The 20,039-nt window shown below is 35.7% G+C and overlaps 1 pseudogene; it reads left to right on the top strand.

Moving 5' to 3' along the window:
• Positions 1-11,877: 11,877 nt before the first annotated feature.
• LOC112298175 (T-complex protein 1 subunit alpha pseudogene) lies at positions 11,878-13,540 on the top strand (annotated as a pseudogene).
• The last annotated feature ends 6,499 nt before the right edge of the window (positions 13,541-20,039 follow it).

A 20,039-nucleotide genomic window follows, 5' to 3' on the forward strand; every position in this document is an offset into this window, starting at 1 on the left:
CTAACTGAGAACTTCTCGAGTTACTGAAGCGGTGAGCTGTGATAAAATTCAAGAGCTCAGTCTCCCTAGAGGATAAGAGGATATTGGATTCTTTCTTTAAAGAAATGATACCAAGTAGGTGTAGTGATACCTTCAAACTCTTGATACAGTAGACCTGTCTGGTCAGTATAATCAACAGGAGATCAGTCTCTGTGACTTCCAGTCCTGAGGGGGGTCATTCCCCAGTCACATCACTGTCACAGTCACTAAAGGGAAGAAATGCAGCAAGTTGGAGGGAAGTTGAACAAGCTCCGTTATCTCACTAACATTTTCTTTTCTATTTGAACTCAGGAGGTATCCAGAAATAGTTTGCTTTACATTGGAAAGAATGAAATATACTTTTGCCATGCTAGCCAAAGGTATTTTAATGCCCCAACTTATTGTCATAATTTAATGAAGAAAAAATTGACTGTAAAATTACTACCAGAGCTGACATTAATTATAACATTAATAAAAACCAATTTCTAAGAAAATGCATTCTTTATTGGATAGGTGGTATGAGATTTGGTATCCTTGGTTTGCCTAATAAATCAGGTCCAAATGTAAAGGAGAAGTTGAATGTTTATATTTTTATGAGATTAAAGGTGTTAACTGTAGAGATCCATGCTGTGTGAGTTTTTAATAAGATCCAGAAGGAGAGTGAAAGAAAGCAACGGTATTTGGAGTGAGGGACCCAACGCTGACTGATGATGAATCTGCTGACTGCTTACATTATGACACACAAGGAGCCCAGCTTCACCTTTAGCAGCCACGTGAACCTGGTCCAGTTACACTCCTCTTTGTGCCTTAGTCTCCTCGTGAATAAAATGAGGATAATATAGTCTCCAAGGCTGTTATGATCAATAAATGATTAATATATGTGAAGAGTTTTGAACAGACTAGTACCTAAGAAATGCTCAGTAACTATCAGCTATTGGTTTGCAGTTGGCATTGCACTTACTGAACATAAGCACTTAATCACTGGAAGCAGAGATTTCAACAATACCCCGAGTGATGTCATAAACAAACAAACACACAAAAGGATTCAGCTAAGGAAGAAGCAGATTAAAAACAAAGTCATTTATTAAATATGTAGATGGTATAATCAGAGACATGAATAATAAATAAGGGTGGATCCAAAGCTATTCATGTAATTCATAGTGAGGGCACAGCTGATGCCTTAGTCTGACTAAATCTTTAGGCAATTTGTCTCCAGGAATGAGCTATGAGGACAATGATAAAATTCATTTTATTTTTTTCAGGGGGAGGGTAGATAAGGAGTCATTTTTGTTGAAGTACAATTTGCATATAACAAACTTCACCCATTTTGGCGTATAATTCTGTAGGTTTAACAAATGTCTACAGATGTGTACCTGCTATCATATACAAGATCTAGGATATTTTCATCATGCAAAAATTCAATCATTTACACATAGCTTTTGCCCTTCACCCTTGTCCCCTAGCTACCACTGATCAGCTTTCTGTCACTACAGATTTGCTTTTTCCAGAATTTCATATAATCTGAATCATACAGAAGATAGTTTTGGGTTTTGATTTGTCTGACATAGCACAAAGTTGCTAAGCTTCATGTGTGTATTGCAGGAGTTACTGCAATGTTTCTTTAACTGAGAAGGACTATGCCTTAAAGACTGTAGACAACCATCCAATTAACGTATTTATACCATAGTTAGTTAATGACTAATGGCTCACCAATTAATTAATTGGGAAGGCAGGATTTTTCTGAGTACTAACTCTACCTTCTGTGTATGATATGTTTATGCTAATCTCTAATGCAAATTCAGTGACATACTATATTTGTCATCACAACCCAGCTTCAGCAGAGTGAGAGCTTAAGGAAGGATTTGTGATGTCAGAGAAGCTTCTAAAACAAAAATTGTTGTTCTTATAAAAACTCATCATAGGCTTCTCATGTGAACTTTCTTCAAATGTGAAATAAGCCAGTCGGAGAAAGAGAAGTACCATATGATTTCACTTATATGTGGAATCTAATGAACAAAATCAACTAGCAAAATAGAAACAGACTCATAAATTATGAACAGGCTGACAGCTGTCAGAGGGGAGGAGGCTTGTGGAGCTGGGTGAAAAAGGTAAAGGGAGTAAGAAAAAAGAAAACTCAGACACAGACAACAGCTTGGTGATTACTGGAGGGGAAGGGGGATGGCAGAGGTAGAAGATGGTAGGGGGGTTAATGCTGATGGAAGGAGACTTGACTTGGGGTAGTGAATACACAATACAATATACCGATGATGTATTATAGAACTGTACACCTGAAACCTGTATAATATTTATTACCAATGTCATCCCAATAAAAAATCTGAGATGAATCAAAATAGGTTCTTGAATTATCAATACAGTAATATCTTTCATCTAGTATAATATATAAATAACTTGTTTTAAGAAATTAATTTTCCTGCCCTGACTGGTGTAGCTCAGTTGGTTGGCCATCATCTTTCAAAGAGAAAAGTTTCTGGTTCAGTTCCCATTCCGGGCACAGGCTTGAGTTGCAGCCAGTCCCCAGATGGGGAGAATGCAAGACGCAAATGATGTTTGTCTCACACATTGATATTTCTCTCCATCTCTTTCTCCCTTCCTTCCCCTATCTCTAAAATTAAATAAACACAACCTTTAAGAAAAGAAACTAATTTTCCATAGAGATGAAATTTATTAGTTTAACCAGAGCCATATCTTTAAATTTTATTTTATAAGAATATTTTTATATTGCATTACATACTTGCGTGCTTTTAGAGATATTTCTGGAAGATCATTCAACCTTTTCTTAATAACTATAGTCACTATAATGACTTGCTCTTTTTATTCTGTGACATGTTATTGACATTTTCTTCTGATTTGTATTTATTTCCTCTGTTCCTCTTACTTTCATCAGTAGCTCTGGGGCCTTTGCCTAGTGCCATTGGAGGACAGCTTGTAGTGTGACCTGGGAAAGCAGCTATCACAATTATTGCAGTTGTATATTAAGATAACTTGGACAAAAATATACAAATTACTGGAGTCAGTATTAGGTGGTTCATAAAGTTGAAAAAGACGTACCACCTGAGTTAGCAACGTTTACATGCTGCAACGAAATGTTTCTGCATTGCAGTTTCAGCATTGTTCTGTTCTTCTAGGTGATGGTAAACTGAATAGAACTTTTACCATTAAGTAATTTATAATTTAATGGGATGAAGATAGAGAATAATTTAATGATTATAACGGAAAGTGATGCATTCTCTCACAGTGATATGGCCAGGTAAGAGTCTTCAATCCAGGAACTTTAGAACAGCCATTAAATATACACATATTATAATTGCTATTTAGCAGTTCATCATTTTTGTTTCAGTTTGTTTGTTACCTGTCAGCTGTGTCCCAGAGTGTTAACGCTGCCAGAAAAATGATTTTGGGGTAAGTTGAGTATTACTTCTTATACTACTCAAACCAACATTTTTTTTTATTGGCAAAATTTGTTTTATTTTGTGTGGTTCACCAAGATGTCCCTGAATAATATCTGTCTCTGCTCTTAAATATAACCTTAAATACTTTTATTAAAATCATTTTACAAAAACATATGAAGGTGTGAAGAAAACAGACAAAATTAACTCACGAATCATTGAATTTTTTAAAGTAAATACAATTTTCATAAGCAAAGCATAGCTTAACACTTTGCTTTGGATTCTATCTAACTGCATAAATTGTTTATATATTTAGTCCCAGCAATGAGTCATAATAGTAATAATAATATACTCTAAAATATACTTAGAAAAAAATATGATTTATAATTAGCTAGTAAGATAAAGGTCAGGCAGATACAATTTCACTAACATGCAATGCATCTATATTAAATCATGTAACATGATTTTGGAATTCTAGATATGAATACTATCTATTATAAATAATTTTATCATGGATTTATTGTACTGTGTATAGGCAATAATATTTTTAATCAAAACCTGCAAATACATTGTCCATACCCATATATAATAGCATTTCTTTTCCTCTTCCAATTACCTCAATAATTGGATGTTTTTCTTTTCATAATACATTGAAGTATACTAAACTCAAAAATTTCGAACAATTTCTTTCACAAACAGGCTTTTCATAAAAACAGTAGATGTTTTGGGAAGGGGAAATCCCATCATGTGTCATGCAAGCCACTGAATCTTGGACTCAGGTCTTTGATATTGTCTATTTGTTTAACAGCAGCTTATCTTGTATCCTAATTAGTACAAACACACAGCTGTAAGCTGTGTTAAATATTATAAAGACCAGGACACAGTGCTTAAGGGCAGATAGCAGGAGGCAGCTACTGAAAATTAAGTAGTGAGTGGGGGCTTCTCTGAGAAAGTGCAATTAAGCTGGCATTTGAAGAGCAGAAGTTCGCCACGCTGAGACATGAGGAATCGGATATGAGGTGGATGTGCAGCGTTCATGGAGCAGAAAGGACTGGCCGCATTTTAGGAATCCCGGAAGGCCCAGGATAACTAGAACATCAAAATAAAGAGCCAGGGAGGTGAGTGAAACCATGCACATTTGTTAAGGCATTTGCACTTATTCCAAGGGAAATGCAAGCAGAGGAAGGCAGGATCATGTTACCATTTTATCAGATAAAGAGATCTCAACTTAAAGGGCTCTATGACTTTTGAACTGGAGAATGGGCAGTCTTGGAACCAGAGTGGAAGTGAGAAGACCTGTTAGGAGGGTTTCCCAATCTAGGTCAGAGATGACAATGTCCTTATTAAAAGAAAAAAAAAAAAAGTATACCAATGCTGTGTAAAAAGTCCACATTTGGAAGGGTTGAAGCTTTTAAAATACTAGGAAATATGTTAGAAGACTCCTCAAAAAATATTGATCATGTTTCTCTTTTGATCCCTCATGGTTGCAACATTCACCTCCACTTGCTGATGCTTGGCTTGCCGTTGGTATTTATCTTGATGTTCCCAATATTATAATATAGCCTTTCTGATTCATATTCCTTAAGTTTCTAGTTTTTCTTAGGTGGTTTTCCAATTGAATTACTCTTCAAGGCATCAGGCCCTGCTTCTATTAAAGTTCTGCTATGGACTATAGGCAAAGTGCACTATGAACAAGAAGGAACGGAGGTGCTTCTTCAGCTTCAGTCTCTTATTTTAGAGAGTGCGACAACCCATAACTACAAATAGGGGGGAGCTCATATTTTTTTAGTTATGTTCTAGTTTTTCTCATTTTTCCCAATCTAAACCACGTAGTAGAAAGTATTCTAGTAAGATACGTCTGAAATTTTGAGACTAAGTGTTCTAGTGATATTAAAGATTTTATTTATTTTTAGAGAGAGGGGAAGAGAAGGATAAAGAGAGGGAGAGAAACATCAATGTGTGGTTGCCTCTCACGTGCAACCTACTGGGAACCCGGCATACAACCCACACGCGTGCCTTAGACTGGGAATTGAACCAGTGACCCTTTGGTTCGCAGGCCCACACTCAATCCACTGAGCCACACCAGCCAGGGTGATATTAGACTTCATTTAAAAGTATTCCTAGCAATGGTGCCTAGGTCCTTAAAAAGATTCCATGGATGAGAATATTTTATTCTATAATCAATTCAGTTTTACATTAGCTCCTTTGACTCTGAAAATTGCCCATCTTCACTCACAGCAAATTGATTGTCTAAAGGTCCCCAACTGTCAAATTCAGAATACACATTAAAACTAAGGATATTTTCTGTAGTTCACCAACCTAATTAACATGATCAGTCAGCTAAGCAAACCATGACACTAGCAAGTCAATTGTTAGGGTCGTTTCAGGTATTTTTAGATTAATGTCTTGAATAACCTACAAAAGGTGATGCTGATATTTAGGAAAAGCTAATAAAAAATTGTAACTGAAGAAGAATAGTCCTGTCAGTTTCATCTCTATAGTCTAACTATGATCAATTTCATCTAGATATGAGCAAATGAATTAATGGAACTTTGGATATTCAATACAAAAGCTAATGAGGATTTTCCCCTAATATTTTAGAAGATTATATTATAAGCATTATAAAGTTATTTTTGTAAATATTCATCTAGGTTTTATTAAGTCTGTTATATTTGAGACAAATCTAACTGGATATTGAACAATACTAATTGATATAGAAGTGTAGTTTTTCATAAGTATGAGCTATCATTTCATTATTTCCTATTAGTTCTATGCATACACATGGCTACTATTTCTACACCAACTGAAGTGGACTAAGTGAGTGAAAATTATTAGGGTAACAGTCAGCTGGTTAGGATGCAAGTGTTGAGATACACTAAACAGAGTAAGCCTGAAAGTGCATAAGTTGCAAAAACTGGGTGTAAGGAAAATCTTAATTTGCCATTGTTAGAACTTGACTTTTTCCCAAACCTAATATGTCACTTTGGAAAAGTCTCTATTTTCTGTAGTCATAGTGGAAGTTAGTTTGTATGCTGGCCACACTGTTACTATACTTGTATACGTTATTTCCTTAATGAACATGTGTTTCCCTCAGCTTTAATTTCTTCTTGAGACAAATTTGGCAAATTTTGTTTTCTTTGCCTCTTTGTCTGCCACCCTTAGCGCCAGAGCCGGGAGATACTGCCACGCACTTTTTTTTCCCCTCTTATTACGTTTGGAAATTCAGATTGTCCTGCCGCAGAGTTCCTCCCCATCAACCCGCCCACATTGAGAAGAAAGGGTTTTCTATGCCACTCTCCTCCTTGGTCTCTGGATTCCCCTTGTGTTTGGGTTGGACTTGAGGGAATTCTTTCCTTCAGGCAGCCCATTAGGAAATGTGCACCCAGGGGATGTTCTGCAGAATAGTGTTATAGTGCCAAGTGACAGTTGGCTGATAGAATACACTTGTTATCATCATTAATAATTTTGCATCTTGCTATAGACAGGCTAATAAATCTCTTAGATTCTTCTTGTGAAATGATCTATTTCTTCTAAGTGTTTAAGTATATTTACGTACATTTATTTAGAATATTCTCTTATGATATTCTAATATCTATTGTGTATGGAGATATGTCCCATTTTCAAAAATTTATTATTTAAATGTTATGTTTTCTTAATCACAAATATTGTTTAATGACTAAAGTTTTGGACAATGTTTACTGTTTTTTTCCTCATTGCATTAATTTCTATTTTTAAAAAATTTTAAACTTCTATTTCTGTATATTTTTAGAGTAGATATGGCATTTGCTTTCCAAATTTGTTTTCACTTGAATACATATTTCTCTCAGGTTAATGTATTGTTTTTTTCTATTACATGCTTTTCAGGTCAGAAAATCATCTAAATATTTCTTAGTAAAATCCAAAGGTCTATATGAAATGATTTTTGTAGTCTTAACTTCTAAATATTTAATAAATTCCATTACAATTTTATCTTCAACACATCAATTATTTAGAAGTCTTTTCTCAGTTTTCCCATATGTGATGGATGTTTATCTAAGAGGTACTCTTCTATAAAGTAATTTGTGATCACTGTTTTTATTGCTGTGTATGTAGATGCCTGCATTCTAAATAAGAGGAACAATCCTTGTTCACCAGGTAGCAGTAAGTTCTATCCTACTGTTGCCCATCATTGTTCATGTAAAATAGCTCTACCTTGAAGTACAAACAGCAATTAATCTAAGAAATAAAGGAAGTGTATTTATGACGTGCTATAAATTCCTCAATGATATGACAGACTCACTGACCTTAAAGGAGACACATTTTCTAGTCATTTGCCAATGGGTCTCTTTCAAATATTTTGTTTTCATGATCTGAATTTTATATTAAAACAATAAATTCAAATGCTGTACATAAATAGGAACTAAATGATCATATTTATTTATTTACCCATTTTCTCATGGAGGGATAATAATATCTACCTTATTGAATTATTGCATACATTGAATAAATGTTTGAATGAATATACAATAGTGTGTGGCCTATAGTAAACAATAAATGTGTTATTTAAATAAAAAGCATATCATTATGCATAAAACATTTAGTACCTCTCTTACAAAAAGCTTGTAGTAAAGCCAAGTCAACTATTTTGTTATAAAAAATAAACTCACCATAATAAAAATGATTTTTAATTCAAAAAAGTTTTCATTGAGAAATAGATGTTTTATTTATTTCATAGAAACCAGGGCTTACAGCAGTTTTGGAACCCAGAAAATATATAACTGCCATGAAAACTCAGACAAACGTGAGAAAAGAGCTGTACAAAATAAAGTGTGTTCTTCCATTGTTTGTAGTCAGTCACGAGTCCTTTTGTTAAAGGTTTCTAAGTCCTACCACACATGCATCATAAGCCACAGAGAGAAAACTGGGAATTTGCAGGAGGAGACGAATATTCTTTGCGCATGTTAGACTGATCTCAAAGTGTGCACAGCAGTCCTGGGACCCCTTTCTGGTTTCTTCCCTCCTTTTCTTTCAACCCGCATTCATACTATTGGACACTGAGAGACTTGTCTGATAAAAGAATATTTGGATCCAAAATGATTAAGGATAAAACAAAACTCAGAATTGGGGAATAACAAATTAGAATTTGATAAACGTCAAGGGAACAAAAATACTGAGAGATAACTGAAACTAGGAGAGCCAAATGGTTTTCAAGTACATATGTGTTTAACTCTCAAAAACATATAAAAATATTCTAATAAAACTTAGTTTACAACCATAACTATAAACTGAATCCAATAGCACAACTCTGATGAAATTAGAAAAATATAAAGATATTTAAAGGGTACAGTTGTAATTTAAGTTTTTCAGAAAATAGAGTTGATATAAAATCACGATTTCATTTTGAAAAATATCCTATTTCTTTTGTTTCTCTGAGGTGAAGATATCATCATATAAATTTTCACACATATTATAAGGTAGGTAGGTTGATAATAGCAATTAAGAATAATTAAGCTAAGATTACAGATATCAGGATTAGTGAACACACACTATCCTCTTTTTCTCTCTCCAATGCCTCAAGAAGACATTCTATATTTTTAGATTATAATTTTCTATCTGTATGTGAGAAGCTTAGACCACCTTATTTTTGTTTTAGTTAAAACATTCTGTGATTCACTAACTCAACCTTCATGTTTTTATTGGAGTAAAGTGAGTTATAAAAAAATAACATGGACACAAAATAATAGAACACCGAATTATTCTAACCAGTTTATTTACTCTTTGGGGAATCGTTTGGTTCACTGCAAGTTTAACCTATTAATTTGTTCTCTTATATCATGAGAGTCATTAAGGGGGGATTGTCTTTATTTTAAATGTGTTGTGATCCCTGGGGCTATCAAAGTTTAGACCCCAAAGGAGATTTAAAAGGCATTATTGTGTAACTGTGGGTAATTCTTCAAAATCTGCCTTAAAGAAACATAACAATAGACTGTTGAAGCCATGCTCAGTCATAATTACTCCAGATCATTTTTTTCTGATTCTTGCCTGTTGCTCGTGTAATCCATAAATTACTACTACTTTTTATCTTAGCCTTCAATGACAAACTTCATGCTCAGGCACATAGTAAAGTTGTTAGTGCTAAGTGAAGTTTCGGTCTCTATGAAGCTGTTAATCTCTCTAAGAACAAATGGATCATCATTTTGATATTTTTGTTTATATTTCAATCTAAGATGATTGCTTCTGGTACAATAGGAATAATTATCTTTAAATAACTCTAAACAGTGTGCACTAAAGCTGATTATGATGCTTATGGCCAGTGTGGCATGGGAGCCATTATTGAATCTGTCTGGGAGCAATTTCCTCATGTGTAACATAAGTAGTTCAGTCTAAATGATCACTGTGATGCCCAAGTGATCCAAATTTCTGATTCCATTAATATAATTTAATTGTATCTTAAAAATTATCTGTCCAATCTTGATTATATTATATGTTTGGTTAGGTTTTTCAGAATTCTATTGGAATGGATTTTTTTTTAATAACACTCTCTGTTTACTCTTTATCATTTTATTTAAGGAGTAAAAGTATAGTTCCAATGGATTTTAAACTGCATGATAATTTCAAGATATACATGATGTCCTTTAAAAAATAAGGTCAGCTGGGCATATGTGATTTTAATTTTCATGTAAGCCTAAAGACAAATATCTGTGGTTTAAATTTATACATATAAGCACCATTTAGCTTTGTAATGGGAAACCAAAATAACAGTAACTTAAACAAGTTTAAAGTTTATCATCTAGGTGAAGTTCAAAATTAGGTAGTCCAGGAATGATATGGATGTTCCATGATTGATCAGGGACCTACCCTCTTTTTAGATGTGCCATCTTACCTCCTTGTTCTTACATACACGGAACGGGTGCTATGAAGCCAACAATTCCATCCATGTCCAGGCTGTAGGAAGGATATGGAACTCAGGGCAAAGTGAATGTGTGTGCCAAAGAAGCCTGTCCTCTTTCAGGTCCTGTCTGGCAGTCATTGACATGCTCTTTTTTATCAGTTTGGTATGAATCCTGCCACTTGGACACACTAACTATAGTATAAGCTGAGAAAACATAATATTTCTAGTATGTGTGTTTATTAATAAGAAAAGAGAGGAGAGTAACTATCCATAGGCAGACATGTCCCGTACCATCTTTTTAATTTAATTCAAATACCTCCCCAAAACAATAATATGCCTGTGATGGTTTGTCTTTTGTTTCATTTTGGCTGGGCTAGACTCCAATTAGTCAACGTAATTTGATTCAATTAATCAAATGCTATGTAAGTGTTATTGTGAAAGTATTTTGATTAAAGTCCATAGTCACTTAAAGTCCATAAAGGACTCATGATCAAAGTCCATAATCAGTTGACTTTAAGTAAGGGAGTTCATCCTAGGTAATCAGAGTGCACAGGATTCAGTCAATGGAAAGGCATTAAGAGCGGAGAGGAAGCTTTCCTGAAGAAAAAATTCTGCCTGTGTTTGCAGCTAAGTTTTTGCCGCAGGGTTCCAGGGCACCCTTCCTGACTCACAAGCGCTCAGCTGTTGGGGTGGGGAGAGGAATTACTTATAAATAAGAAAACAAGGGGACTCTGGGAGTGATGGAAACTTTCTATTTCCCAGCTGTGGTAGTGGACCAGAACTCTGAGCTTCCTAAAACAAACAGAACTGTACACCACAAAGACTGAATTTTATAGTATGTAAATTTTTTAAGGTAAATAACAAGGATGAGAAAGAATTTAAAGTGAAATACAATTGTAACAAAGAAATCCACTTCTAATGATCAATATAATCCTATTGAAGGGGTAGGGTAAGAGAAGAACTAACCTAAGTAAATTTGAAAAACAGTATTTTACCTTCATATCATAAGGTAAAAGACAAAAAAACTACATACAAATACTGTATTCTTGTTAGTATTTTTTTAATTCACAGCCATATGGATTAGTAATTCTGAACCTACTTTACATACTGTGGTTGAAGAAATAAGTAAATATGTTGTACATAAGGAAAGCATTGGCTCTCAGTGTTAAAGGAAATTTATAGCTGAGGAAAGTGGGAAGCTAGGATGAACCTTGTGGTGTTTGAATTCGAGGTATTAGTATGCACACACATTTGAGAAAATATATATACAGTTTGATAAATACAGAAAAATATATATGTGTATGTATTCATGGATTAGTGTGCCTAATATATTTCCTAGCTCTGTCTAGAGGGACTAGAAGCTGTGGCCCTACTCCTCACACTATTCTAGGTGCTGTAGTATCCATCTTTCAGTCACTTGAAATAGCCTCCCTTTCTCCCACCTGAGTCTTCAAGCAGCTTGGGCCCATTCCACGTCATTGCTGCCACCCGCCTCTGCCCAGTGGCCGCTGCCCAGTCTAGGGACCGAGATGCTAGTTGTCAGTGGGGTGAGTGAAACCTGAGGTGTAGCCTGCAGCAAAGATGAAGGGGACTTTGTCCATGTTTGGGGACTGCAGCATGGGAAGAGAATTCGTTCCCAGAGCTTGTGGCTGTAGCCTCTATTGCCAATATTGTAAAAAGTTCTCTTGGACCGGTTGGCTTGGATAAAATGTTGGTGGGTGATATTGGTGATGTAACCATTACTAATGATGGTGCAACCATCCTGAAGTTACTGGAGGTAGAACATCCTACAGCTAAAGTTCTCTGTGAGCTAGCTAATCTGCAAGACAAAGAAGTGGGAGATAGAACCACCTCCGTGGTTATTATCACAGCAGAACTTCTAAAAAATGCGGATGAACTAGTCAAACAGAAAATTCATCCCACGTCAGTTACTAGTGGCTATCTACTTGCATGCAAGGAAGCAGTGCGTTATGTCAGTGAAAATCTAATTATGAACACAGATGAACTTGGAAGAGATTGCCTGATTAATGCTGCTAAGACATCAAGGTCGTCCAAAATCATTGAAATAAATGGTGATTTATTCACTGACATGGTATTAGATGCTGTGCTTGCTACAAAATACACAGATGTAAGGGGCCGGTGTTGCTATCCAGTCAATTCCATTAATATTCTGAAAGCCCACAGGAGAAGTCAGATGGAGAACATGATCACCAGTGGCTATGCACTCAACTGTGTGGTGGGATCCCAGGGCATGCCCAAGAGAATACATAATGCAAAAATTGCTTACCTTGACCTCAGCCTGCAGAAAACAAAAATGAAACTTGGTGTACAGGTGGTTATTACAGACCCTGAAAAACTGGACCAGATTAGACAGAGAGAATCAGATATCACCAAGGAGCAAATCCAGAAGATCCTGGCAACTGGAGCCAACGTTATTCTGATCATCGGTGGAATTGATGATGTGTGTCTCAAGTATTTTGTGGAGACTGGTGCAATCACAGTTAGAAGAGTTTTAAAAAGGGGCTTTAAACACATTGCTAAAGCTTCCGGAGCAACTATTCTGTCAGCCCTGGCCAATTTGGAAGGCAACGAAACTTTAAGCTTCGACGTTAGGACAGGCTGAAGAGGTGGTACAGGAGAAAATTTGCGATGATGACCAAAAACACTAAGGCTCATACATCTGCATCAATTATCTTATGTGGAGCAAGTGATTTTATGTGTGATGAGATGGAGCGCTCCATACACGATGCTCTTTGTGTGGTAAAGAGAGTTTTGGAGTCCAAGTCTGTGGCTCCAGGCGGGGGTGCTGTAGAAGCAGCCCTTTCCATATGCCTCAAAAACTACACAACCAGCATGGGGTCTCGGGAACAGGTTGTTATAGCAGAGTTTGCGCGATTATATCTCTTCTGGTTATTCCTAATATGCTGGCAGTTACTGCTGCCCAAGGCTCCACTGATCTAGTTGCAAAGTTAAGAGCTTTTTATAATGAGGCTCAAGTTACCCCAGAACGTAAAAATGTAAAATAGATCGGTCTTGATGGGATTAATGGCAAACCTGGAGACAACCAACAGGCAGAGGTGTTTGAACCAACCATAGTTAAAGTTAAGAGTTTGAAACTTGCCCCAGATTTGCAACAATTACCACTCTTTGAATTGAGGATCTTATTAAATTACATCCAGGAGGCAAAGATGATAAACACGGAGGTTACGACGGTGCTGTTCACTCAGGAGACCTTGCTAACTGATCTGATTTTGCTCTTATTTATAACACTCTAGAATGCGGCCATCTCTGTGTATCACACATTAAAGTACAACAAGCTGTTATTAAAAAAAAGAAAAAGAGTCTTTGAACATATTATTCTTTCTTCCTGATATGTTCTTCCCTTCCATCTTTAAAATAATTGCTCATTATTCATATCTACTTCAATTATGCAGGGAAACTTTTTTAACCTCCTTAATAATACCAAATCTCTGTGTCGTATACTTTCTAAGTACTGCTCAGAGGCCTGGAACTTCTTAGCTTACCCAATTCTGCCTTTGCCTGACAAGGGCCCTCTTTAGGACATCGTGTTGACAGGGTGGTAGATTCCATCTCATAGGCAGGCCATGGTGCTTCATGCAGATCTTCTCCCTGAAATCATCTCCCACAGACAGAGGTATAGGCATGGCAGGCAGTTGAAGATTTGCAGTCCATCTTTTACACCTGAAATATAAGTTTTGGCCTTGACACTATAATTAGCCATCTGTAAGACCTTAGTAGGTGAAGCCGCTTCTCCGAAGTTTCATAGTCTCGTGTTAGAAGAGGTGGTTGGTTTACACAGTCCCACAGATCTTCACTACAATAGCCTGCCAGATGCTAATGATCTGTAAAGAATTGTTAGTAAGTTATTTGTCCCTCAAAACATTGTAATTAGACTGCTATATCATTGGCTGTAAAACACTTGGGGCTTTATAAAGATGAAGCATTCCAGTAATGCCAAGTAGTTCTGTGGTTGTAAAAATTTTATTATGATTATAAAAATGAAAGTGCAGGTTTATAGAGTATTGGTATATATCCTAATGTTAAAACAAAACTGAATTTTGGAATAAAATTATTTTAGTGATATAAAATTTACTACTTGTTTACTTATGCTATCATAAGTATCTCTTATTTTCCCATGGTTACAGCATTATTTCATAACCACAAAGACAGAGCCTACCATATGCCAGGTACTATGACAGATACTGGAAATTCTAAAATAAATGAGGTTTTCCCCCCTGCACTCAAAGCTAACTCATAAACTAATAAACATAAAATATATTGTATATGATGATTAATGTAAGCTTAGAGTCTTATGAAAGCATGCAAAAGCACAAAATAGCACAACCTCAGGAAAAATTGGTTAAGTTCAAGAAAAGCTTTTAGCAAGAAGTGAAGTTGAATCCTGAATAAAAAGCCAGATTCTCATTCATACTTTCTCTGTTTCCCAAATCTACCTGTTTACCCCATCTATTTAGGGGAAAATGACATATATATGGGAGAATTCCTTTCGGTTGGAAATAATTCTATGACAATAACCCTAGAGTGCTGTCTTTGTTCTCATTGAAGTCACAGATAATGGGAGGGACGGAATGTGTGATACAGGAACGTAGAACCTCTCAGAAATGAGGGTTAGATAACCAAGTTAATAATTCTCAATTTAAAAAACAATGTATAAGCTTGTCTGAAAAGAATCTATGAAGTCCAAAAAGAATCTATGAAGTCCCTAACATACTAGCCTGTCATTTCCTACATTTAATTCATACCTGCACAGATGGCTGTGAATAGAAAATTATAATAAAAGAATGAAAATAAAGAGATGCACATAATGGGGAAAAATGATAATTCTCAGTGCATGTAAAAAGTTGTTAGGTTACTGGAAGATTTCTATGATTATTGGACATGTCTTAAGACATGTAGGGAAGGAGTAATGGGGGGAAAGGGGGAAGGGTTGTCAAGGAACATGTATAAAGGACACATGGATAAAACCAAAATGGGGTAGGATCGAGGGTAGGAGGTGCGGATGGTTGGTGTGGGAGGAGTGATGGGGGGAAAATGGAGACACCTGTATTTGAACAACAATTAAAAATTTTTTAAAAAAGACATGTTGGGCCCTGGCTGGTGTGGCTCAGTGGATTGAGTGCCAGCCTGTGAACCAAAGGGTCCCCGGTTCGATTCCTAGTCAGGGCACATGCCTGGGTGGTGGGCCAGGTCCCCAGTAGGGGACATCTGCGAGGCAACCACACATTGATGTTTCTCTCCCTCTCTTTCTTCCTCCCCTCCTCTCTGTCTAAAAATAAATAAATAAATAAAATCTTTAAAAAAAAAAGACATGTTGGGTAAAACAAAAAAGATTTTAAATGGAAGTAAATTCATGGATAATAGAAAGGGGAATAAGCATGTAAATGCTCCTTCCATAGTAAGATGATGCCATGCTAAATAATATATGTTTTTATGAATTAATAACCCAGATTTTTTTAATACAGAAAAGTGTGAAATGTCTCAACAATTCATTAGCCTGTGGGGGGAATAAATGAGTTACAAATTAATGAGTACAAAAAAGTGGTTTCCTTCTCTCTGGCCTCTCAAAGGCATGGTATTATCCCCATGGATAGAAATGAAGAACTGGTACCCATATTGAAATCATATCTTTATGACTTTTTTATTTTGTTGGCATTTGATTCTGGCTATACAAGATGCATGTATTTTTAAAAGTAATTACTCAGATTTAACCATTTGTGATCTGCTTGGGAATAATTCTCTAATATTTGCCTTTTTATTATTTCATTTATTTAGTGAATAATTTTAACTCTCCTGTATAAAAACTGGTATGAGAAATATGAAAATAACTCAGAGAGTTTAAAAAATTATGATAATAATGATAGTAAAATGGTACCCACGTGTTCTACCCTTTCCCCCACCCCCACATCCTCTGCTTAAGGAGGGGATTGCTAATTAATCATGGAACTACTTTTTGAACCCTGATAGTGTTCCTAAAACTCTTCAGCATAGCAGCTCACCACCAGTTAATAATAATTGGTACAAAAAAGTCAAATTAATTTGCTTTTCTTGCTCATGTTGGAGGTAAATAGAATATACTAGAGAGGAAAATTCTCCTTTGCATTGTAATTTTCCCCAGTGATTCCAGTTTAATTAACATAGTGCAAATACTTCCCCGGTGCCTTGTAATAGTTCTAATACTAGGCTTTGCCCTCGAGTTTCTGTACAGAACACTCAAAACACATATCTAGTTACAGAGAGAAGATAACTTGCATGTAAAAATAGAAAGAACTAAGTGGTATAATGTGTGGTATAGTTTACTAAATATATATTTAGAAGGAGTGACCAGTTGGGCTAAATGAATCCAGAAAGGCATCAGGAAAATGGAGGAATCTGAGAAATTTGTGACCATGTTACAATAAAGCCATATTCCTAAAATTAAGTTGCCCTGAGAAATGCTTTTACCTAATAGGTGGCAAAAACTGGTCTTAGCAGCTTTCCAAGGTTGCTACTCAAGTTTGACATTCCAGTTACATTTGCAGAGCCACAATGCAATGAGTCTCAGTGACTGAACTAGAGATTCATATGTTTTAGGAAGAGTCTCCCATGAAGGCTCTACTGAATATTTTCAAAACATGTTAAACTTCTGTTTTGGTGAAAAGAACACTAACATTATATATTTTCTTAGTAGTATGGTTGGAAGCATTTCAAAATCAATCAGATTGTTTATTGTTAAGGAAATTTATTTATACAGTGATCTCATAATACAGAATATGAGGAAGTTTTGTGTTTGTGTTTGTTTAGAGAACAGAAAAGAAAAATAAACAGCACAAATAAAAAAAAACAAATGAAAGAACTTATTACTCTGAACCCTAAAGGGCAGGTGAGGAATAAAGAAAAAGAGAAAAAGCCTACTATGTGCCTGGCATCTTGTGTCAGGCAAGAAAAGGGGAAAAACTTACTATGTGCCACATCTACTATGTGGCTAACACTTTAAATCATATCACCTTATTTAATTCAAAAAGGTAGATATATTTTATAGTAAGTGAAATTGAAATTCCACAATGTTCTTAATTATGTAAAATCCACTATTGTTTTTGTTAGACTTTAGATGAGGTATTTACAGCTTTAAATTAAGCACCTCACAATGTTTTGAAATGGATGTGACTCATGGACAAAGTGCCACCTCGGTCACCAGCAAAAGATAGTTGTTATCACGGTTGTCAACACCAGCGTACAGGTAGTACTTGCCAGAGAGAAGCTACATGTCATAAACAAGTAGCAGCTTTGGGAAGGAGTAAACTTTGCTGATCATGGATCAATTGGAAGGTTACATAATATCCCTCAAAAGTAGTGCTCTTTCACATTCGCCACCCCTAATGTTGCCTGCTACTTTCGCCATATACCAGTTGCTCTCATTGGGCCAGTTAATTAACCTCTCTAAACCTTAATATCCTTATTCATAAAACTCATAACATAAAAATAATTAGCAGCAGCCTCATAAAGTTAGGGTGAGAATTGAAGGAGATAACTTCTATAAAGCTACTGATAACAATGTTTGACAAGTGAGTTGCTCTCACATTAGGCATTCTTCTTTCTCTTTACATGGTGTAGCAGAAGTTAATGTGACAGAAATATCACTATTGTTTTAAAGTTGGACACCTGAATTCTTGTCCATGTCCAATCACTGATTTTCTTTGTATCCAGTTTCAACTGCATAAAGTGTGAATGCTAGTACTGCCCGTCTAGACCTCAAGGGGTCATTACGGGGATTAAAAATATACAACATCTAGTAGATAAGTGTTCTGAAAATATAAGGAACAACGCTGATATAAAAGGGCTATAACAAAGTAATAGCCCTTTTATAATTTTCCTTTTATAATTATTCCAGATTAATTTAAACAAATCCAAAACAAGTTAATTCTCATGCATTTTTCTTATTTCTTAACCCCCAAGAACACTTCCACAATTTATATATATATATATATATATATATATATATATATATATATATATATATGGAATAGTTTATTCAATTTTTGGCCAACCTTTAAAGTTTAAATGCAAACAAAAAATGATGTTTAAAAGCTCTGGAATTTCTAATAATTTGTTAACAATGAAAAGCAAAGATCATGTCCCTCAAACAGATCACCAAGCTATACTCCCATCCGATGATCCCGTATAATACAGCAAGTCCGTAGTTATTTGACCCGCTAACTGCCTTGCCTCTCTCCTGTGCGCCTGGCACATAGACGTCAGTAGTCCATCACAGTACTTTTGCAGAGTGTGAGTGCAGTCTCAGAACGCTTCTTACGATGTACTGTTGGCAGCTATCCAGCAATCGCAATGTGTGCAGAAGTTTCAGCTTTGTTTCCTAAGCTGTCGCTGGAGTCACTGGAGGGCTTGATAGAATCTAAAGCAAGGTCTTTTAGGAGAGGTGATATCAGAGGAAAATTATAAAAGAATCAATCAACACTTTGCCTCAGCTTTTCCCTAATCAATGTTACAGATCCAACTACATATTCTGTATTGCCACCTTTGGGAATAGTGTTCAGGGAGAAATTTCTGATTAGCGATTTGAAAGAAGTTTTGCCTAAATGATGTTGCTCCTAGAGAGGAGACAAATAAATTATGCTTGATGTCATTGCAAATGAAATGACAATGAAATATTGTAAGGGTCCCACATCATCAATCTTCCAGCCTTTCAAACAAGATAGTTCAGAAATGTCCTTCTCATTTCAATTTAGCTTAAAAATGCTTTTACAGGATGCTCTGTGTTTCTGTACTTTACCCCTCCAGCTCCTTAGTGGTGATCAAGGATTACAGAAGGCTTGGTGTGCCTTGAAATAAAATTTTACACAGCCAACATTTTGGCATCAAGGGGAAATAGTGAGCACACGTGCCATAGGTCTCTCTTAATGCAAGTACCTACAACAAAAACAATACCAGATACAATCAGCCACATGCACATTTGAATAAGGGACATAAACAGGGTTTGCCAGGGGAAGGATGGAAGCAGGAGAGCTGGATCCAGATGGAAGGCAGTGGTGGAGAGTTAGGGCCTAGACACAGAAAGGGCATAGAACATGGTATAAGTGATAAATGGGGGAAAGGAATGCATCTCCCAATTTGATATTTTGTCCATGCTGGGATTCCCAAAATCTGCAATATCTATGAAAGACATTTTATCAAACATATGTGGTAGTTATACTAACAAATAATGATTATGTCACAAATTTTAATTAGGGCCAGAATAATTACACGAGGGTTCTTTGTATCTGTCGGCCACCTATTGGATTTTGTATACATTTTTTTAAAAAAGTGATGTCATGTGTAGTCTATTTTTTTGTTCTTTCTTCTTTAATTAACTGAAGCTAATGTGAAATAAACACATGCTGCTGATATGAATCTCTATCATTAAAGGAAAAGACAGTAAGAAACAATATTGTAGATTTCATTTCCTGCACAGCTAATGAAATTTGTCAATATTGAATTAAAGAACATTTTCCTGACAGCTAAAGTGCTTAGAAAGTAGGCCAGAAAGTCCATTTGTGTGTACGTGGGTAACTCATGTGTATTTTTCCATGTAAGCAGTTAAACGATTTCCTTCTTCCGATGTATCTTTTATCTCTGGGAGTTGTAGCGCAAGGCAAAGGTCTGGTTTCTAGTCATAAACACAGGGACATAAGCAGGCAGAGGAATACTCAATGGGAAAAATTTTAGTA

This window comes from Desmodus rotundus, chromosome 5 (assembly GCF_022682495.2).
Source record: "Desmodus rotundus isolate HL8 chromosome 5, HLdesRot8A.1, whole genome shotgun sequence".
In the NCBI taxonomy this organism is placed as follows: Eukaryota; Metazoa; Chordata; class Mammalia; order Chiroptera; family Phyllostomidae; genus Desmodus; species Desmodus rotundus.